The 23,417-nt window shown below is 42.5% G+C and overlaps 1 protein-coding gene across 1 annotated transcript in view; it reads right to left on the bottom strand.

Annotated features, from left to right (window-relative positions):
- Positions 1 to 23,417, bottom strand: part of nalf1a (NALCN channel auxiliary factor 1a) — an 85,570-nt gene that overhangs the window by 5,684 nt on the left and 56,469 nt on the right. The window lies entirely within an intron of this gene.

The raw sequence follows: 23,417 nt of genomic DNA, 5'->3' as shown, positions 1-23,417 counted from the left end.
TTTTTCCAGAAAATACTATAGGCATTTTTCAGAAACAGATTCAACCATTTCTCACAGATCTTGCAAAATTCCATTCGATGTGATTCAGCCTTATAAGTTGATATGTGTGAGTGATACATGACTGTATAAAAGACAACCAGATGCCAATCACCATTTGTCAACGTAAACCACCCATGACATGTGACTAAATCATATTTGTTGTGATTAGGAATGCTTTGATTAAATTAAAGTATCTCGAGGAGAACAAGGAGTTGTGGCAGTGTGCCCTAGCTGAGTTATTTTGGTAAATACAGAGGCAAGTTTCCTCTCATACTACAGTACTTGTACTTATGTCCTGCCTTTTATACTTATACTACTTTCATACTTACCTGATACCTAAAAGTGTCATTGATTTGAAAACAATATGAAAAGAATAGCAGAAGGTATAAAGCTGCAAAATTCCAGTAACTTTCCCATAATCCTGGTTGGAAGATGATTGGTATTAGGAGGAAATAAGCAGGAAGTAGCCTATAGCAATCCTCCAACCGGGACATCTGGAAAACTGGGACATTTTTGGAAAGTTACTGGAATTTTGAAAAGGATTTTGAATTCAATGATTCTACTAATTACTGTTTAGTACATTGTATTTGGAATCACCTGGGCCTGTATTCAGTTCTTCAGCACTCCAGGAGCAGCAGGTAGCCTAGTGCATTGGGCCAGTAACTGACAAGGTAAAAATCTGTTGCTTTCTTCCTAGGCCTTCATTGTAAATACAAATGTGTTCTTAATTGACTTGCCTAGTTAAATAAAGGTTAAAATAAAACTCTTACTCTTGCTACTTTGACCTATACACAACCAGCAGAGGGGAATGTCTCTTCCTAATTGATCCTCAGGATAAGGTTCTCTGATACCCAGCCAAGCCCCATAACATATGACATTTACCTTAGTCCATACATACATTTTCATATTGGTAGTCCCAGCGGGAATCAAACCCACAACCCTGGCGTTACAAGTACCGTTCACTACCAACTGAGCCACACAAGACCATTCATAGTGCTGCTACTGCCAATGTACTGTACAATTGACTCTGCCCTTAAACAAATCAAATCAAAATCTCCCTTTCTTCCAGTAGACGACACTACCTTCACACAAAAATGCATAATGTACCTATCAAATGAAATCACATACACATTTATGTTATTGGCGGGTGTAGCGAAATGCTTGTGTTCCTAGTTCCAACAGTGCAGTAGTATCTAACAATTCACAACAATACACAAACATCTAAAAGTATCACATCCAGCCGTGGTTAGGAGTCCCATATGGCAGGGCACGACCGGCCCAGCGTCGTCCGGGTTTGGCCGGGGTAGGCCGTCATTGTAAATAAGAATTTGTTCCTAACTGACTTGCCTAGTTAAATAAAGTTTCAATTAGTGGTTCAACGGATCAGTCTATCTAGGCCCACACAATAGTAAAGGTCAGGGGATCAGAGCTGGCAAAGCTTCCTAGAGCTGTAGTGTAAATTAGTCTTTGAGCATGCTAAACAGCGATAATGATGATATCGACTGGAACAGCCAGTGTCATTGGCTGAGAGCCAAGGTCAGGATTTAAGTGTCACTTTTTCCAATGGCTTCAGCATGGCCATGCTCCAATCAAAGGAAAATCAATAAAGAGTGAAAAAGGCAAGTGATTAACAACTGGTGCAATAATATTGGTCATGTTCAGGAGTGTACAAAACACTAAATGTTGCAGATAGAAATGCCACGAATAAAGCAGACATTATTACTTACCCTACATATACTGTATGAAAGGCATGTCTGTTCTCATAATGTATTTCTAACTGAACGTTCCATAACATTGTGCAGTGCTGAATGCGACCCTGGAGTAAGCTGAACACAACTCGAACTCATAAAAGAGATAAAGAATCCTTTACCCATCTGGGACGCAAACCATACACCACTCTTTTACATTACCAAACACAGGGGTTTTTGAGCACATGCACACAGGCACGGACCCACCCACCCACAGACACTCACTCACTCACTCACTCACTCACTCACTCACTCACTCACTCACTCACTCACTCACTCACTCACTCACTCACTCACTCACTCACTCACTCACTCACTCACTCACTCACTCACTCACTCACTCACTCACTCACTCACTCACTCACTCACTCATCTGTTCACACGGTTAGATAAAGCTATGTCTGTATAAACTGTGAATAAATATACATCAGCTTTCCCAAGGACAACACTGTTTCAGCACCATGGACAGCATCTATCAGGTTACATTAGCCTCCCACCAGTGACTGTAAAGCGGCATTGTCCATTTCAGCACCATCTACAGTTTCGACCAGGCCTCCCACAAAACTGTCAGTAGAGCTCATAGAGATAGTATCTGTGCCATTATGGCATCTGCGACATCATGGGCAGCGCCATTGTGGCTATTTTCATTTTAAGGTAGCCCATTTATTTATTATTTTGTGTTTGAAAAAAGCATAAAGCTAATATTGGTGATTCACAGGAACCTACAGTGCTGGAGTCCTGAACCAAATCTTGTGTGCCATTCAAATATTGTGGCCATTTGATGGTGGTCCTCTGTAGCCCATTAGGTAGAGCATGGTGCTTGCAACGCCAGGATAGTGGGTTTGATTCCTGGGACCAACAATATGTAAAATGTATACACACGACTGTAAGTCGCTTTGGATAAAAGTGTCTGCTAAATGCCATGTATTATTATATTATGACGGTAATATAGCTTAAAGCCATACGCTTTAGTTACGCAGCCGCCATTTTGAAACAAAAGCGAGGCCGAGGTGGGAAATCCTAGGGGGGAACCCAGAAGTCAAAAAAACAATTGTGTGGACTTCTCGTTTTTCAAGTTTGAAGTTTTAATGTCATGCGCACATAGTTTACAACTGTTGCCGGCTATAACATTGACTTATATTGATAAATGGCAGATGAAGATGTCAGACTGCCCAAGGCAGTCCAACTAAAAGGTTACGGTAACTGGATCGAGGGTTACATTCACGATGTACAAGGTAAGATTGTGTATGTACGTGTTTTTGCCACCAGTTTGTTGCTAGCTCGGTAGCTAGCTAGCTATCTATAGCTAACATAACGTTGTAGGTTGAAAAAGGTGTAAAGTTGATATTTTAACATAACTTAATTGACAATATTACAGAATACTTTCAGCTATTGCTACTTACAACCATTGTAGCTAAGTAGTTAACGTTCTCTGTTGTTGTTGTGGCTGTGCTTGTCATCTTGACTCGTCCAATGGTTTCACAGTCAGGAGGAGTGAGTCAGGCACGTGCGAAAGAATGAGCTTTACATAATTCAGATAGTTTACTGGTCAGTTAGGTAAGTGGGGGTGTCAATTGAGTATGGGAATTTCTTCTTGCAAATTAAGAAAGTGTGGTGGCATGCATTCTAGTCGTGCGCTGGGATGTCATGAACCACGGAATCCACATATAGAAGGTACTGCATGTGTGTAAAACCTACCCAATTACCATTTTCATTTCAATCCAGAAAAATGCAATCAATAGCCACTCTGCCATGATCAAAATGTCGCTGAAATGACACCAACTTTATATTCAGCCTGTTTCAGTTCCAACATAATTTCAAATCTGCTTGCTAATCACGCTGCTGAAATGCAAACGGTTTATGGATCTTCAATTAGATTTAGTAGACCCAAATTGAATAATTTTGGCCCTACCAGTTACAATGATTTTTTTTTTTTTAAACCTATCACTACTGAAATCGCTGAAATCTATTCAATAATCACAAATGTTGTTTTCAATTTCAGGTAAGTAGCCTTTTTTGCATTGTTCTGCTTTTGGTTTCTGCTTTGTTATAGCTTAAGTTAATGCATTATACAATTGATTGGACAATCCATATCATTATATCTTCTTATTTGTGTGTCCCTTATGGTGAATTAAAATGAATATTAGGTTGTCTTGTCTAAATCAATTCTGTTTTTACTTTGTTTCCAGGTAGAGTTCTCCCCTGAAAGTCCATTCATCATGGAGACTAAATAAAACTGCGAAGCGGGCCAAGGACAGTGCAACCATGCCATCGGTTTACTGTACACCGTAGCTCATTACATTAAAATGGGCTACCCGTCTTTTCCACCAACAGAGAGCAAAACATTGTTGCCTCAAACATGGCACATTCCCACACATATGTCAGGTCTGCAGTCAAAACCTGTAAATACAGTTAAAATATTGAAAGTTAAGCCACCAAAGAAAGACATTGCACCTGCCAACAAGATCCGGAGGACTTGTGAGTGGATTGTGCCAAACCTCTATTGTCCAGTCCCTACACCATTGCCCAGTAAAGAGTTTGCAAGAAACGTCCTGCAAAACCTTGCTGCGTTTTGAAGCAACTGTCAGATGTAAACCTTGCTGGCCTCAAACTCAGAGCAATAGTATGTGCCTTCTGAGTATGGTGAGCTGCCCTTTGGATTCGGTCTCACCTACCAAGTACACAACAACCCCCACCTATGGCCTCCTGGAGATCAAGTGCCGAGACCAGAGCAGTTTTGCTGGATGCAAGTACCTGACCAATAGAGAAGATGGAACCTTCAGCCTGAAGCAAAATCACGAGTAGCCCTACCAGGTCACAATTGTATTCATCACATTCTTTGTAACAACAGGTGTAGACAGCAACAATTAAGAGAAAAAGAAAATAGATAAATAATAGACAAGTAATAACAGATAGTAATAAAAGTAATAAATACACAATGATTAGCTATAACTTGGCTATATACATGGGATACCAGTACCGAGTCGATGTGCAGGGGAACGTGTTCACTGAGGTAGATACGTAGATATGTATATAACTAGGAATAAAGTGACTAGGTAACAGGAAAAAAGTTAGTGCAGAAAGGATCAATGCAGATAGTCCAGGCAGCTTTTTGGTAAACCAAAATGGCCTGTTAATCCGTCTGGCCCTGCGGCCTTGTGAATGTTAACCTGTTTAAAGGGCTTACTCACATAGGCTACAGAGAGCGTGATCGCACAGTTGTCCAGAACACCTGGTGCTCTCATGCATGGTTTAGTGTTGCTTGCATCGAACCAAGCTTAGAAGGCATCTAGCTCATCTGGGCAGATTGTGGTTGGGTTTTCCTTTGTATTCTGTGATCGTTTGCAAGCCCTGCCACATCCAACAAGAGTCCGAGCCAGTATAGTAGGATTCGATCTTAGTCCTGTATTGATGCTTTGCCTAGTTGACGGCTCGTCAGAGGTTGTTGCGGGATTTCTTATAAATGTCGGGATTAGTGTCCTGCTTGTTGAAAGCGACAGCTCTAGCCTTTAGCTCAGTGCGGATGTTTCCTGTAATCCATGGCTTCTGGTTGGAATATGTATGTACGGTCACTGTGGGGACATTGTTGTCAATGCACTTATTAATGAAGCCAGTGTCTGATGTGGTAAACTCCTTTAAAAAAAAGGTAGGGGTGTGGATCAGAAAACCAGTCATTAACTGGAGTGACCACCAATTGCCTCGTGCAGTGCAACACATCTCATTTGCATGGAGTTGTTGCGTTTATATTTTTGTTCAACGCATATTTCCTGAGCTTTATTATATCTGCAAGATACAGGACAGGCACTTCAAAACCTTTTTCATTATTTATTTTTTGACTGTCTTTTTTGCCATTTATGAATGTGTTATCAATGCTTTTGGGGGGGTAAATTCAATGTTTTATTAAAAAAATGTGTATATATATATTTTTTGGGGGGTCCTAACATTTTAAATCAAACAGCTGAGTAGCTGAAGGATGGGACTAAAAACAAACAAAAGATAACTAATGTAAAATATTCTGTGTCCGTAAAATGTATATAGTATGTATAAGCTGGAAGTAGGAGCCTAAGTGTTGTTGTCCAATAGTTTACTCAAATTAGGGGAAGGTGGTAGGGTTTAAAATAATACATATACATATATATAAGTACCAGTCAAAAGTTTGGACACACCTACTCATTAAAGGGTTTTTCTTTATTTTACTATTTTCTACATTATAGAATAAAAGACATCAAACTGTGAAATATCACATTTGGAATCATGTAGTAACCAGAAAAGTGTTAAACAAATCACAATATATATTTATATATTTGAGATTCTTCAAAGTAGCCACCCTTTGCCTTGATGACAGCTTTGCACGTTCTTGGCATTCTCTCAAGCAAATTAGAGAGGTAGTCACCTGGAATGCATTTCAATTAACAGGTGTGCCTTGTTAAAAGTTAATTGTAGAATTTCTTTCCTTCTTAATGCGTTTGAGCCAATCAGTTCTGTTGTGACAAAGTAAGGGGGGTACACAGAAGATAGCCCTATTTGGTAAAAGATAATGTTCAAATTATGGCAAGAACAGCTCAAATAAGCAAAGACAAACAACAGTCCATAATTACTTTAAGCCATGAAGGCCAGTCAATATGGAACATTTCAAGAACTTTGAAAGTTTCTTCAAGTGCAGTTGTAAAAAACCATCAAGCGTTATCATGAAACTGGCTCTCATGAGGACCACCACAGGAAAGGTATACCCAGAGTTACCTCTGCTGCAGAGGATAAGTTCATTAGAGTTCCCAGCCTCAGAAATTGTAGCACAAATAAATGCTTCACCGAGTTCAAGTAACAGACACATCTCAACATCAATTGTTCAGAGGAGACTGCATGAATCAGGCCTTCATGGTCGAATTACTGCAAAGAAACCACTACTAAAGAACACCAATAATAAGGAGAGACTTGCTTGTGCCAAGAAACACAAGCAATGGACATTAGACCGGCGGAAATCTATCCTTTGGTCTGATGAGTCCAAATTTGCAGGGTGTGTAAGGGCTATTTGACCAAGAAGGAGAGTGATGGAGTGCTGCATCAGATGACCTGGCCTCCACAATCACCTGACCAAATCACCAAATTGAGATGGTTTGGGATGAGTTAGACCGCAAAGTGAAGGAAAAGCAGCCATCATATGTGGGAACTCTTTCAAGGCTGTTGGAAAAGCATTCCAAGTGACTACCTCATGAAGCTGGTTGACAGAATGCAAAGCTGTCAACAAGGCAAAGGGTGGTTACTTTGAATAAACATTTTGATTTGTTTAAAACTTTTTGGTTACTACATGATTCCATATGTGTTATTTCATCGTTTTTGATGTCTTCACTATTATTCTACAATGTAGAAAATAGTAAAAATAAATAAAAACTCTTGAATGACTAGGTGTGTCTAAACTTTTGACTGGTATATCTATTGACCTAAAAAATATATAGGGGATTGAAAATGATGCAGACAATTACATTGATAGAAGCCACAATCTATCTTCAAAATTAAAGCTATCTAAACCCTAAACATAAAAAAGCTAAATTATCCATGGTATGATCTTAAAACAATTCCATTTGTCAGCTTAGAACCCCCTTTTGACTCTTAAGAATTAGATAGTGGCTAAATTCAGACATAAATTAATTAATGAAGAAAATATTTATCTTACTTTTTAACTCTGCACTGTTGGGAATGGGCTCGTAACTAACCATTTCACTGTGAAGTCTACACCTGCTGTATTCGGCGCATATTACCAATACAACTTGATTTGATTTTGAGTATAGTCATAAAACTTGCACTTGAGAGCGTGTCTGCAGTCAGATACATTGCCATGGGAGAAATTACTGGCTTCCAGATCAGTGCTATTTCAAGGATCTCACTGCCACTTTTTGCACTTGTCCAGAATCAGTTACAACAGCACCAGAAATAGCACAGACATTAGGTCAAGCTGTTCCAGCACAACAAAAATAACATCTTGACCGGACTAGGAACAACTTTGGATCTGAAGTGGGTGGATTGTTGACCCTAGTCAAAACATAGGTTGTGTCTGCATCTTTCTTTCATACAGCCCTCATCTTACTCGGTAGGCGATACACTAGGCTAGGCTAGATTAGGCTACCGTCCTTACAGATCAGTGGTTATAGTAGTCAGGAGTTTTCCTAATGGCACCATATGGACTGTTCCCTATATAGTGCACTACTTTTGTGCCCAGGTCAAAATATATATAGGAAATAGGGAGCCATTTGGGAAGCACTATGTGATTATGAAATCTCTGCTTCTTTCACTGTAGTCACCCAATACTAGGATGGCAAGAGCTAAGGTTCAAAAGGGCCAGAAATGTGCATCGAGTTGCTCTTTATGTGGTCCTTTACATGTGAGATGTGTCAACAACAGAAAAAAGGTACATTTACGATGAAAGAAATTGAAAACCTGTAAGCTCTATCTGTGCAAATACCTTTAAACTTGCTGCTATACGGTTCTACTTGCAATTCAATTGTCAATCAAAAATAATTGTATATAAGGCGACATACTTATTGAGTCATGAAAGAGGAAGACGTCACAAAACAGTTATGAAATCTGGGACTTGAAAAATACTAATTATCTCAAAGCTATACATTTGCAGATAGAACCTTATAATACCATGTCCTTGATTATTCATATAATAGGTTCTGGTCCTCTTTTTAAATTACTTCAATTTTTTTCTCACAGCTTTTTCAGAAGGATGGCCATAACATAAGCTCTTTATGGTAAAAACAAATAAATACAGGTGCCTTAGAGCATGTTTAAGGCCCTTGGGAGAGGCATTGCTGTTTTTGTCTTGTCCTATGTATATCAATACCAAAACCTCCATGGAAGGGAAATTTCACAAAAATTACAAACTTACCACATTTTATTAATAACTAGCAAGTAGTTTACTGTCTTTGTGTGACAGAGACCAGAAAAATATATCAGTTTACTAATCCAGTGCTAAGCTTTAGCAATGTTGCTACTTATCCATAGGATATAATGTATTTGTCATTTTCGGTAACTATCGCTTTAACAAATGTGTGATGAACATTAATTAATATATTCGATGATTTGATTAGAAAGAAGGGAGGGTATTCTCTTTATTTTAATAATTAAAGAAATAACCTTAAGGTTGAACCCAGATTGACATTTCAGGGATTGAAGAGGGGGGTCTGGCGTTTGCACATGACTTGAGTTTTCAATTGCTATTAATCAATAGTGTGCCGTCCTATGGAACTCCCAATGAAGGCCGGATGTGATACAGCGTGGATTTAAACCAGGGACTTTAGTGACGCATCTTGCACTTAGACTGCTGTGGCACTCGGGAGCCCATTTCATAATGGGTTACGAAAGAAGAATTCACAAAAAAAAAGTTCTGAGATCTGGGACGTGAAAACTTTGATGCTCAATATCTCAGAACTATGCTTGCACATATCTCAGAACTATACTTTGCGCAGATAGAACCTTACGTTCCCAAGGTCTCGCAGTGTGAAAGACAACACCTCGGTCATGTTCCCAGCATAGAAATACATGGGTGGGTACCCATGAGGGTGCAGTCAAATTGCCATGGTCTGAGGGGATTTTCCCATACAATTATATTTATATGGTTCCCATTCATTATGTGGACAAATAACTCTGTCGGTGCACCTGTGTCTGTGTGTGTGCTTGATTGCATAATGGAGTGAGTAGCCTAGTGCCGTCAATGGGTTTCAGTATCGTTTCAAGCGACCTTTTCCAAGCATTGATGACCATCACCGTGACCAATACACATTCTGACCAATCAGGATCCAGATGGAATTAGTCACTATATCCACTGCTTTAACGGCCAGAGAGAGGGAGAGAAAGAAAGGAGAGAGAGTGAGGGGGAGGAGGGGTTAAAACATGGCCAGTGTAGCACCTCTATGTTTAAAGCCTTGCAAGTGAAGTTCCTCTTTTAAGCTATGCACACACGCTCACAAACTGATACGTTATACACTGCATTTGGAAAGTATTCAGACCCCTTGACTTTTCCCACATTTTGTTACTTTACAGCCTTATTCTAAAATTGATTAGTGTTTTTTCCTCATCAATTTACACACAATACCCAATAATGACAAAACAAAAACAGGATTTTAGAATTTTTTGCTAATTTATTCAATATAAAAAACATATCACAATTACCTAAGGATTCAGACCCTTTACGCAGTGCTTTATTGAAGCACCTTTGGCAGCAATTACAGCCTTGAGTCTTCTTGGGTATGACTCTACAAGCTTGTTTCACCCATATTGGGGGAGTTTCTCACATTCTCCTCTGCAGATCCTCTCAAGCTATGTCAGGTTGGATGGGGAGCGTTGCTGCACAGCTATTTTCAGGTCTCTCCAAAGATGATAGATCGGGTTCAGGTTTGGGCTCTGGATGGGCCACTCAAGGACATTCAGAGTCCTGAAGCCACTCCTGCGTTGTCTTGGCTGTGTGCTTATAGTTGTTGTCCTGTTGGAAGGTGAACCTTCACCCCAGTCTGAGGTCCCGAGCGCTCGGGAGCAGGTTTTCATCAAGGCTCTCTATATACTTTGCTCCTTTCAAATTTGCCTCAAACCTGACTAGTCACCCAGTCCCTGCCACTGAAAAATATCCCCACAGCATGATACTTCCACCACCATGCTTCACCATAGGGATGGTGCCAGGTTTCCTCCAGAAGTGACGCTTGGCATTCAGGCCAAAGAGTTCAATCTTAGTTTCATCAGATCAGAGAATCTTGTTTGTCATGGTCTGAGAGTCTTCAGGTGCCTTTTGGCAAACTTCAAGCAAGCTGTCGTGCCATTTACTGAGGAGTGACTTTCGTCGGGCCACTAACATAAAAGCCTGAGTGGTGGAGTGCTGCAGAGATGGTTGTCCTTCTGGAAGGTTCTCGCATCTCTACAGAGGAACTCCAGAGTTTTGGCCGGGAGGCCAGCTCTAGGAAGAGTCTTGGTGGTTCCAAACATCTTCCATTTAAGAATGATAGAGGCCAATGTGTTCTTGGAGAACTTCAAAGCTGCAGAAATATTTTTCTGCAGCATTCCCCAGATCTGTTCCTCAACACAACCCTGTCTCGGCGCTCTACGAACAATTCCTTCGACCTCATGGCTTGGTTTTTACTCTGACATGCACTGTCAACTGTGGGACCTTATATAGACAGGTGTGTGCCTTTCCAAATCATGTCCTATCAATTGAATTTACCACAGGTGGACTCCAATCAAGTTGTAGAAACATCTGAAGGATGATCACAGGATGCACTTGAGCTCAATTTCGAGTCTCATAGCAAAGGGGCTGAATACTTACGTTAATAAGTTAATTCTGTTTTTTATTTTTAATAAATTTGGCAACATTTCTAAAAACAGTTTTTGCTTTGTCATTACGTGGTATTGTGTGTAGATTGCTGAGGATTTTTATTTATTTAATCCATTTTAGAATAAGGCTGTAATGTCGCAAAATGTGGAAAATGTCAAGGGGTCTGAATAGATTCCAAAGGCACGGTATATAGAAAACTATGTGGACACCCCTTCAAAAAAGTGGATTTGACTATTTCTGACACACCCGTTGCTGACAGGAGTATAAAATCGAGCACACAACCATGCAATCTCCATAGACAAACATTGGCAGTAGAATGGTCTTACTGAAGAGCTCAGTGACTTTCAATGTGGCTACCTTTCCAACAAGTGATTTCATAAAATTTCTGCCCTGCTAGAGCTTCCCCAGTTAATGTAATAGCTGATATTTTGAAGTGGAAATGTTTAGGAGCAACAGTGGCTCAGCCGTCTGTTCTCGATTGTCTGACGGACTGATCTGGGTTTGGCGGATGCCAGGAGAACGAGTTGAGCCAGGACGGGTTGTGCCAGCTCAGCGCGTCTGGTCTCCGGTGCGCCTTTTCGGTCCAGGTTATCCTGCACCGGCTCTGCGCACTGTGTCTCCAGAGCGCTGGGAGGGCCCAGTTCACCCAACGCCTGCGCTCCGCCCGTGCCGGGCCAAAGTGGGCATTCAGCCTGGAGTGTGGGTAAGGAGCCTACGTACCAGAACTCCAGTGCTCCCCCACAGCCCGGTTTATCCTGTGCCTCCTCCTCGGACCAGGCCTCCAGTGGGTCTCCCCATCCTGGTCAGTCCTGTGCCTGCTCAAGTGGGTCTCGGCAGTCCGGGCCTCCAGTGGGTCTCGGCAGTCCGGAGCCGCCAGAGCCGCCCGCCAGTCCGGAGCCGCCAGAGCCGCCCGTCAGTCCGGAGCCGCCCGCCTGTCCGGAGCCGCCAGAGCTGCCCGCCTGTCCAGCGCCGCCAGAACCGCCCGCCAGCCGGGCGCAGCCAAGGTCGCCCACCAGTCCTCCGGCGCGGCCAAGGGCGCTACCTAAGTGGTCGACGCCGAGGGTGGAGCAGAGGCCACGTCCCGCACCTGAGCCTTGGGGGGGGGGGGGGTACTGTAACGCCCTGGCCATAGAGAGGGGTTTTTGTTCTTTATTTTGGTTAGGCCAGGGTGTTACATTGGGTGGGCGTTCTATGTTCATTTTCTATGTTGTCTGTTTCATTGATTTTGGCCGTGTGGCTTCCAATCAGGCACAGCTGTTGTTGGTTGTTGCTGATTGGGAGTCACACAAGTGCCTGTTTTTCCGTTGGGGTTTTGTGGGTAATTGTTTCTGTTACGTATTGCACCTGACAGTACTGTTTGGCTGTCAGTTTTCTAGTTTTTCTGTATAGTGTTCTTTCGTCCATTAAAATCATGATGAACACTAACTCCGCTGCGCCTTGGTCTACTCTCTCTCCCGACAGCCGTTACACATAGGCAAGGTGCAATAGATGATATAGAATACAGTATATACATTTGATATGAGTAATGTAAGATATGTAAACATTATTAAAGTGCCATTATTTAAAGTGGCATTGTTAAAGTGACTTGTGATCCATTTATTAAAGTGGCTAGAGATTGGGTCTCAATGTAGGCAGCAGCCTCTCTGAGTTAGTGATTGCAGTTGCTGTTGAGCAGCCTGATGGCCTTGAGATAGAAGCTGTTCTTCAGTCTCTTGGTCCCAGCTTTGATGCACCTGTACTGACCTCGCCTTCTGGATGGTAGCGGGGTGAACAGGCAGTGGCTCGGGTGGTTGTTGTCCTTGATGATCTTTTTGGCCTTCCTGTGACATCGGGTGCTATAGGTGTCCTGGAGGGCTGGCAGTTTGCCCCCGGTGATGCATTGTGCAGACCGCACCACCCTCTGGAGAGCCTTGCGGTTGAGTGCGGTGCAGTTGCCATACCAGGCTGTGATACAGCCCGACAGGATTCTCTCGATTGTGCATCTGTAAAAGTTAGTCAGGGTTTGGGTGACAAGCCAAATTTCTTCACCACACTGTGGGTGGATCATTTCAGTGTGTCTGTGATGTGTACGCAGAGGAACTTAAAACTGTCCACCTTCTCCAGTGCTGTCCCTTTAATTTGGATAGGGGGGCGCTGCCTCTGCTGTTTCTGAAGTCCACGATCATCTCCTTTGTTTTGTTGACATTGAGTGAGAGCTTATTTTCCTGACACCACACTCCGAGGGCCCTCACCTGCTCACTGTAGGCTGTCTCATCGTTGTTGGTAATCAAGCCCACGACTGTTGTGTCGTCTGCAAACTTGACGATTGAGTTGGAGGCGTGCATGGCCACGCAGTCGTGGATGAACAGGGAGTACAGGAGTGGGCTGAGCACGCACCCTTGTGGAGCCCCAGTGTTGAGGGTCAACTAAGTGGAAATGTTGTTTCCTAACTTCACCATCTGAGGGCGGCCCGTCAGAAAGTCCAGGACCCAAAAGCACAGGGTGGGGTTGAGACCCAGGGCCTCAAGCTTGATGATGAGCTTGGAGGGTACTATGGTGTTGAATGCTGAGCTGTAGTCAATGAACAGCATTCTTGCATACAGTATACAAACACATACACAGATATTGAGTTGTACCCCCCCTCACCCCTTTTCCCTCAGAACAGCCTCAATTCGTTGAGTCATGGACTCTACAAGGTGTCAAAAGTGTTCCACAGGGATGCTGGCCCATGTTGACGCCAATGCTTCGCACAGTCATGTCAAGTTGGCTGGATGTCCTTTGGGTGGTGGAATGTTCTTGATACACATGGGCAACTGTTGAGTGTGGAAAACCCAGCAGAGTTGCAGTTCTTGACACAAACTGGTGAGCCTGGCACCAACTATCATACCCCATTCAAAAGGCACTTAAATATTTTTTCTTGCCCATTCCCCCTCTGAACGACAAGCATACACAATTATCCATAAGTCAAAAGTCTCAAGGCTTCAAATGTAACTAAAATAATTACCCAAAAGTAATTATTTATCATGAGAGGGCCATAAACAATAACTAGTAATGCTACATACTCCAAGAAAGGTTAAAATCTCATCTTTCTGGTTAAGATAGTTATACATTGCTGAGGTGTCGTCACTTTTGAGGACATATTTGTACAGTAGACAGTACAAATATGAAAATGATTTTTTTTGTATGATATATTTCCTATTCAACAAAACTACGTAAGGCTTTAAATTACTTCTATTTTTCTAAATATTTGTATAATCAATTTATTAAATTAATAACTAAGATTTCACCTTCCTTATACTGTAAAATACATATTTGTATATTTAGTGTTGAAGAGCTGCAGCTTGGCTTCCTAAACTCATTAGGAACTTGCCTTTCATCTCATATTAATATTGCCCATATATGACAAACAGAAAGGTTATAGATGTATTTTTTTATCTATTAATTATTTTTTGAATACTGGCTATAAATCGATCTCTGAATTTGGTACAGCGATGAAGCCACTCTCTCCTGTTGGGTTATGATTTAAGGATTCCAGGCATATGTATTGTTAGTGGCTGTGAAGTAGGGTTTAGCCAGGAGTTGATGGACAGTCAGAAGAGCGAATTAAATGGTAGAGACCTCCCAGCTTCAAGTGGTGTCAGATTTCGATCTACGGTGTACACAGATTGACTTATAAATGAAAATATAGGTCAAAACCGGTACCAGAACAGCGCAGGTCCCATAAACCATGGGATTTACATCAAAGAGGTTAAAAACCTTCCTTAACCTGTCCTCGCCTTCATCTACAGTGATTGAAGTGGATTTAACAAGTGACATCAATAAGGGATCATAGCTTTCACCTGGATTCACCTGGTCGATCTATGTCATGGAAAGAGCAGGTGTTCTTAATGTTTTTAAATTCAGTGTACTTACACACAACACGTGATTGTAAAGTTATGTTTAAACTCAAACTCTCTCCTACAGGCAACCCATTGTGTTGATAAAGCAGTTTGATCAATGAAGAATACACACACATATACACACACAGGACACAAACACTATACTCAATAGTAGACACAAGTGTTTTTGGAGATTACATTTTTTTTACTACTCCACACATTTGCATTTAGATTATGAAGAAGAACTGATGACAAAGAACTCTCTCTGCCTCTCTCTCCCTCCTTCCCTCACTCCTCTCCATCTTGCGTGCATGCCTTCCTCTCCTTTCTGCCTGGACCTAACGTGTATCCCCTGAGATCCTTTCACATGCAACGCTGCTCTCCCTCCTCTCCTGTTCTCTGCATGGGGAAAGAGAGGAAGAGCGCACAGCACATCAGGGGGAGGGAATTGAGAGTTGCACACTGACATCTATCATGTGAATGCCACGAATACTATTGGTCCTCATCTTTTGACTAAGTGTCTGAAGAGAGGACAATTACTACACAACAGAGTCTGGCTTTATAATCTTGGTAATTATGATTTGTTAGGCGGATATGCAAGGCTAAGCTATGCACTATAGGCCTACATGTAAGAACATGGTGAAGTGATATCCTACAAAAACGTGTAAAGCAAGCTAGTGAATAAAGTGGAAAACCACACTACAGGCTGATCCAACTTTGATGTAATGTCCTTAAAACAAGTCAAAATGAGGCTCAGTAGTGTGTGTGGCCTCCACGTGCCTGTATGACCTCCCTACAACGCCTGGGTATGCTCCTGATGAGGTGGCGGATGGTCTCCTGAGGGATCTCCTCCCAGACCTGGACTAAAGCATCCGCCAACTCCTGGACAGTCTGTGGTGCAACGTGGCGTTGGTGGATGGAGCAAGACATGATGTCCCAGATGTGCTCAATTGGTGGATTCAGGTCTGGGGAATGGGCAGGCCAGTCCATAGCGTCAATGCCTTCCACTTGCAGGAACTGCTGACACACTCCAGCCACATGAGGTCTAGCATTGTCTTGCATTAGGAGGAACCCAGGTCCAACTGCACCAGCATATGGTCTCACAAGGGGTCTGAGGATCTCATCTCGGTACCTAATGGCAGTCAGGCTACCTCTGGCGAGCACATGGAGGGCTGTGCGGCCCCCCACACCATGACTGACCCACCGCCAAACCGGTCATGCTGGAGGATGTTGCAGGCAGCAGAACGTTCTCCACGGCGTCTCCAGACTCTGTCACGTCTGTCATGTGCTCAGTGTGAACCTGCTTTCATCTGTGAAGAGCACAGGGCGCCAGTGGCGAATTTGCCAATCTTGGTGTTCTCTGGCTAATGCCAAACATCCTGCACGGTGTTGGGCTGTAAGCACAACCCCCGCCTGTGGATGTCGGGCCCTCATACCACCCTCATGGAGTCTGTTTCTGACCGTTTGAGCAGACACATGCACATTTGTGGCCTGCTGGAGGTCATTTTGCAGGGCTCTGGCAGTGCTCCTCCTGCTCCTCCTTGCACAAAGGCGGAGGTAGCGGTCCTGCTGCTGGGTTGTTGCCCTCCTACGGCCTCCTCCACGTCTCCTGATGTACTGGCCTGTCTCCTGGTAGCGCCTCCATGCTCTGGACACTACGCTGACAGACACAGCAAACCTTCTTGCCACAGCTCGCATTGATGTGCCATCCTGGATGAGCTGCACTACCTGAGCCACTTGTGTGGGTTGTAGACTCCGTCTCATGCTACCACTAGAGTGAAAGCACCGCCAGCATTCAAAAGTGACCAAAACATCAGCCAGGAAGCATAGGAACTGAGAAGTGGTCTGTGGTCACCACCTGCAGAACCACTCCTTTATTGGGGGTGTCTTGCTAATTGCCTATAATTTCCACCTGTTGTCTATTCCATTTGCACAACAGCATGTGAAATTTATTGTCAATCAGTGTTGCTTCCTAAGTGGACAGTTTGATTTCACAGAAGTGTGATTGACTTGGAGTTACATTGTGTTGTTTAAGTGTTCCCTTTATTTTTTTGAGCAGTGTAATACTAATGCAAAGTGACTGTTGCAAGGCACTGGCTAATGCTATGCTAACTGTGGAAGGAAGTTTAGCTCTGGGTAGGTTGGCTGAGTTGGTGCTCACAGTTCAGCAAGTAAAAGGGTTGAGTTAACTTTTGTAGAAATTAGGCCCAAATCTGTTGCCTGAAATAAATAGAGAATGAGTCAAAAGCTGTGATCTGCTATACAGTACATCATCGCCATTTCCCATCCTAACATCACAGTGTAATGAACTCGAGGGGAGACAGAGAGCTGGTTTCAAGCACAGGGCGCAGCAGGTGTTTATTGCAAAGGACCACATGAGGAGGCAGGTAGCTGGGTCCAGGAACAGGCAGAAGGTCATACGCAGGGGGTCCAAAAGGGCAACAGTACAGGCAGGGAAAAGGCTAGTAAACGAAGTCCGAGAGATCAGGCAATAGGTAGATAACAGGATTGGCTAAAGTAATAGGCAAAAGGCGTCGTTAGTGAGGCAGGCAAAACTATCATACACGGGAGGAGTACATCACGAGACCACCAGCACTCCGAAAGATATGCGTCACAAACAAACAAAACCTCACAGTGATGTGGTGCAAAGAACTGAACTAAATAGTGTGATAATTACATGCAGGTGTGTGAACAGGTGATTAGAATTCAGGTGATTGGGATCTGGAGAGTGAGCTGCGTTCAGGGGATGTAGGTGTTTGAGAGTGTGAGCTGGAAAGTGGTTGAAAAGTGATCTGCATTCAGGGGATCTACGTGTTTGAGGGTGTGAGTTGGAAGCAGACGTTACACACAATAACATGCAATCCCAATTGAACCCCTGACCCCATATCCCTATATCCCCTAGCCACATATGTAGATCTGTGAGGACTGGATAGACATGCGAAATATGGTGGAAAGTCTACACCTGTTGTATTCGGCGCATTTGACAAATAAAATTTGATTTGAAAATATACCTAACCTAACCTATTGATCGCAAGGTGGAGCTACTTTCATATTGTCTATACCCACACAATCCTCTCAAATTTACACCACTGCCTAGGAGATAGTGGCTGATTTTGGATTGGGTAGAAGGATAGCGGGTAGTAATTGTAATCATGCCTTGGCAGCACAGTACGTATGTTTGTAATTATTTCTCCATCAAGCTGAGGCATGTGCTTCATGGTGGCAAGTCCATTTTTCCCCCAAATGAGGCACAACTGAATCAGATGCGCTTCACTTCAGTCTGGGGCTGTGGGGTGGTGTAGCAAAGAAAAGCGTATCCCCCTGATTTGGGGAACCAGCCAAAATTCCCTGCCACCCGCTGCTAGCCTTAAATCTGTCGGCTCCTTCGTGGTAATGCCACCCGCCACAAACAAAAAAAGCATAAAATACAAATCACATTTTCGGTTATTGTCAGGATGATTTTCATTATGGCACAGAGTCATGAAGTGCCTCTCTCCCCTCTGTTGGCTTGACCTGTCCTTGTGCACATCCTGCCCTGCTCATGCTCCCCTCCCCCATCTCTTCAGTCTACACATCCTGGAAGCCCACTGGAGCTTTCACTGGAGGAACGATACAGTATGGTGCATCACAAATGACACACTATTCTCTACAGATGTAGGATCTTAATTTTATCACTCTTTGTTGCTGAGAAATGTCCTGCACAACACGAAATGAAAACATGTAGTGCATTCGAGGTTTAAAAAGGCTTCTAAATTTTGTAATTTTCACTTTAAATGTGACTTGATTTGGCGTAACAAAAAATATATCAACCCCTACAACAAATGTCCATTAATTATCATCCACATAATAATTCACATTTCCTGTTGCTGCAGTATTTGTTTCCTGCTGTAGAAAACTGGTTCAAATTAAGATCATACATCTGTATATAATGCACTGAGCTCTGGTCCAAAGTAGTGTACTAATTTCAAGTTCAAGTCCTCTGAATGAGGTATAAATTATGTGACGAATAGGCTTACAGTGCCTTCAGAAAGTATTCATACCCCCCTTGACTTATTTCACATTTTGTTGTGTTACAACCTGAATTCAATATGGATTCAATAGATTTTTTCTCACACATCTACACACAATACCCCATATTGACAAAGCAAAAATGTGTTTTGGGAATTTTTTGCAAATGTATTGAAAATGAAAATGAAATATCAAATTTACATACTGTAAGTGTTTACACTCTTGAGTCAATACTTCGTAGAAGCACTTTGGGCAGTGATTACACCTTTGAGTCTTTCTAAGAGCTTTCCACAACTGGATTTTGCAACATTTGCCCATAATTTTTTTATTTATTCTTAAAGCTCTGTCAAATTGGTTGTTGATCATTGCTAGACAACCATTTTCAGGTCTTGCCATAGATTTTAAAGTAGATTTAAGATGAAACTGTAAATTGGCCACTCAGAAACATTCACTGTCTTCTTGGTAGGCAAGTCCAGTGTAGATTTGGCCTTGTGTTTAAGGTTATTGTCTTGCTGAAAGATGAATTAATCTCACATTGTCTGGTGGAAAGCACACTGAACCAGGTTTTCCTCCATCTCTGTAGTGACTGGGTGTATTGATACTGGGTGTATTGATGCACCATCCAAAGTGTAATTAATAACTTCACCATGCTCAAAGGGATATTCAAAGTCTGTTTTTTATTTGTATCCATCTACGAATAGGAGCCCTTCTTTACGAGGCATTGAAAAACCTCTCTGGTCTTTGCGGTTGAATCTGTGTTTGAAATTTTAATTAAAACATTTTCATTTCACCTTTTTTTAAGCACATATGACAGTTGAAAACAAGTTCTCATTTGCAACTGCAACCTGGCCAAGATAAAGCAAAGCAGTGAGACACAAACAACACAGAGTTACATATGGGTTAAACAAACGTACAGTCAATAACACAATAGAAAAGTCTATATACAGTGTGTGCAAATGTAGTAAGATTAGGGAGGTAAGGGAATAAATAGGCCATAGTGGCGAAATAATTACAATTTAGCAATTAAACACTGGAGTGATAGATGTGCAGAAGATGAATGTGCAAGTAGAGATACTGGGGTGCAAAGGAGCAAAAATTAAATAACAATATGGGGATGAGCTAGTTGGGTGGGCTATTTATAGATGGGCTGTGTACAGGTGCAATGATCGGTAAGCTGCTCTTACAGCTGATGCTTAAAGTTAGTGAGGGAGATTTAAGACTCCAGCTTCAGTGATTTTTGCAATTCGTTCCAGTAATTGGCAGCAGAGAACTGGAACGAAAGGCGGCCAAAGGAGGAGTTGGCTTTGGGGATGACCAGTGAAATATAACCGCTGGAGCGCATGCTACGGGTGCTGCTATGGTGACCAGTGAGCTGAGATAAGGCGGGGCTTTACCTAACGAAGACTTACAGATGTCCTGGAGCCAGTGGGTTTGGCGACGAACATGTAGTGAGGACCAGCCAACGAGAGCATACAGGTCACAGTGGTGGACAGTATATGGGGCTTTGGTGACAAAACGGGTGGCACTGTGATAGACTACATCCAATTTTCTGAGTAGTGTTGAAGGCTATTTTGTAAATGACATCGCAGAAGTCAAGGATCGATAGGATAGTCAGTTTTACGAGGGTATGTTTGGTAGCATGAGTGAAGGATGCTTTGTTGCGAAATAGGAAGCCGATTCTAGATTTAATTTTGAATTGGAGATGCTTAATGTGAGTCTGGAAGGAGAGTTTACAGTTTAACCAGAGATCTAGGTATTTGTAGTTGTCCACATATTCTAAATCAGAACCGTCCAGAGTAGTGTTGCTAGACAGGCGGGCGAGTGCGGGCAGCGATCGGTTGAAGAGAGTGCATTTAGTTTTACTTGCATTTACAGTTTTTTCCAATTGCTAACACACTAAAATGACATACAGAGAGCAAAACCTCTTCTCAAGTCTCCAAAAGTCTAAACACATTTTCTGCTTTACACACATTTTGCAATTCAAAATGGCACTTTTTAAATGTTCTCTGCATAAGACACAACAATCTGACAAAGTCACATGTTTGCCATTTCAAAACACTGCCATTCAAAATGACACTACATGAGCTAATTGGCCAATTCATGTGCCACCTGGCCAAACACCTCAATGGTTAATTGTTACCACTTCAATCAGGAAGTAAGCACTATGAAAAGACCACAGATGAGCACCTTTTCTTTTACAACAACAATGGAAACCGTTGCAGAGAGAGGAAGAGGAAGAGGAAGAAGGAGAATGAGAGGGGGAGGAAGAGTGAGAGGTAGGGGTAGAGCTGGTAGAGGAGTTCTTGGCCAAAGAAGACAACTTTCAAATGAAATCAGAGTAACCTTAGTTGATCATGTCATCAACCATGGGCTGACAATGCGAGAGGCTGGACAGAGAGTGCAGCCCAACTTGAGCCGTTTTACTGTCGCCTGTGTCATCTGGACATTTAGACTGGAGTACAGGTATGTAACCATAATTTCTTTCACACAATGTAGTACACCCCATGTCATAGTGTATCAGTTGGGTGACACCTGTTTACTTCATAAATGGCTGATGTCATACACTAACTGCACAAATTTCCTGTAGAATTTACTCTACTGTGGGGGAAATATCTTTAGGCTGCATTGTCCAAGCCCTATTTTTTTTGTTTTTCTAAAGGACTGAGAGACGCAACCATGGTGGAGGAAGGGGCCAAATGTTCACCGGGGTACAGGAAGCTGCCATTGTAAACTTGGTTTTGGAAAATAATGAAATCAGATTACGAGAAATTCAAAGCCACATCATCCAAGACAACACCATATTCAAAAACATTCAACGAGTCAGTCTGTCCACATTGGCTCGCATTCTCAAGCAAAACGAAATCAGAATGAAACAACTTTATAAGGTGCTGTTTGAGAGAAACTCTCAAAGAAACAGAGGTCAGACGAGCATATGTGGATGTAAGTACAATATTGACTGCAGTACACAACACGCAACATTGTTTCCCAGTGTACTGGATAACACCATATTGACTGCTTTTGTTCTTTGTTTTCAGGGAATACTGGAAATGGATGCTCATGCAATCCCACATGAGTTCATCTTTATAGATGAGGCTGGGTTCAACCTTGCAAAGACCATAAGAAAGGGGGAGAAACGTCATTGACCACAGAGCTATTATAGATGTTCCTGGCCAACGTGGTGGGAACATCACAATGTGCGCTGCCATCTCCAATACGCATGGTGTCCTCCACCGTCATGCCAACCTTGGACCATACAACACAGCCCATATTCTCACATTTCTGGACAGACTCCACAACATTCTCATACCACCAGAGCGTATGAATGATGCAGACCATCAAAGAACCTGGTACGTTGTAGTATGGGACAACGTGAGCTTTCATCGTGCAGCCCCAGTCCAAAACTGGCTTGCTGACCACCCACCATTTCTCGTGCAATACCTCCCACCATACTCACCATTTCTGAACCCCATAGAAGAGTTATTTTTGGCATGGCGGTGGAAGGTATATGACCGGCAGCCCTTTGTGTGCATGCCTCTTGTGCAGGCTATGGAAGAGGCATGTGATGAGATGGATGTGGGTGCGATTCAGGGATGGATAAGGCACTCAAGGCGCTTCTTCCCTCGATGTCTGGCAAGGGAAGATATTGCCTGTGATGTGGACGAGGCGTTGTGGCCAGACCCAGCTGTGCGGCAAGATGCTGCCTAATTATTTTTCTTGCCTCTTTTATTTTTATATATTTTTTCTGCACATTGTTTCAGCAATTTTCTTTTTCAGTTTACTGTTTTTTGTGAGCATATTTTTTTTCAGTCCAATGTAATCTGCTGTGCATATGTTGCACTGACTTGTTTGGTAAAAAATAAAATGTTTCAACAGCATGTGTGTATCTGCAAATATTTCCGTGCATCTGAAGAATTTTCTACAATTTGAACTATTTTAGTATTATGGCAAAGCATACTAAAGATGAGTGCTTTTCATTATGCCCAACAGTGTGTAGTTGGTTAGACAAAAATCTGGTAATATGAATGAAGTGTGTCATTTCGTGCAAACGTTTGATTTTGATAATGCTATATGTAGTTTTGGTTGCAGTGCTTAATTTTGCAGGATATATGAGGTATTTTGCAGTTTGGGTGTGTGGTTTTGTGAATTGTGTTAAGTATTTTGATAAAATCAGCCTAGTTTGCAAAATGGTGTTATAGTAATTGGGAAAAACTGTAAGAGCAGTTGGAGACCACGGAAGGAGTGTTGTAGGGCATTGAAGCTCGTCTGGAGGTTTGTTAACAGTGTCCAAAGAAGGGCCAGATGTATACAGAATGGTGTCGTCTGCGTTGAGGTGGATCAGAGAATCCCCAGCAGCAAGAGCGACATCATTGATGTATACAGAGAAAAGAGTCGGCCCGAGAATTGAAACCTGTGGCAATCCCATAGAGACTGCCAGAGGTCCGGACA

The sequence above is a fragment of the Salmo salar genome, chromosome 17, assembly GCF_965601325.2.
Source record: "Salmo salar chromosome 17, fSalSal1, whole genome shotgun sequence".
In the NCBI taxonomy this organism is placed as follows: Eukaryota; Metazoa; Chordata; class Actinopteri; order Salmoniformes; family Salmonidae; genus Salmo; species Salmo salar.
The sequence above is the reverse complement of the archived record's forward strand: the minus strand, read 5'-3'. Positions and strand labels throughout refer to the sequence as shown.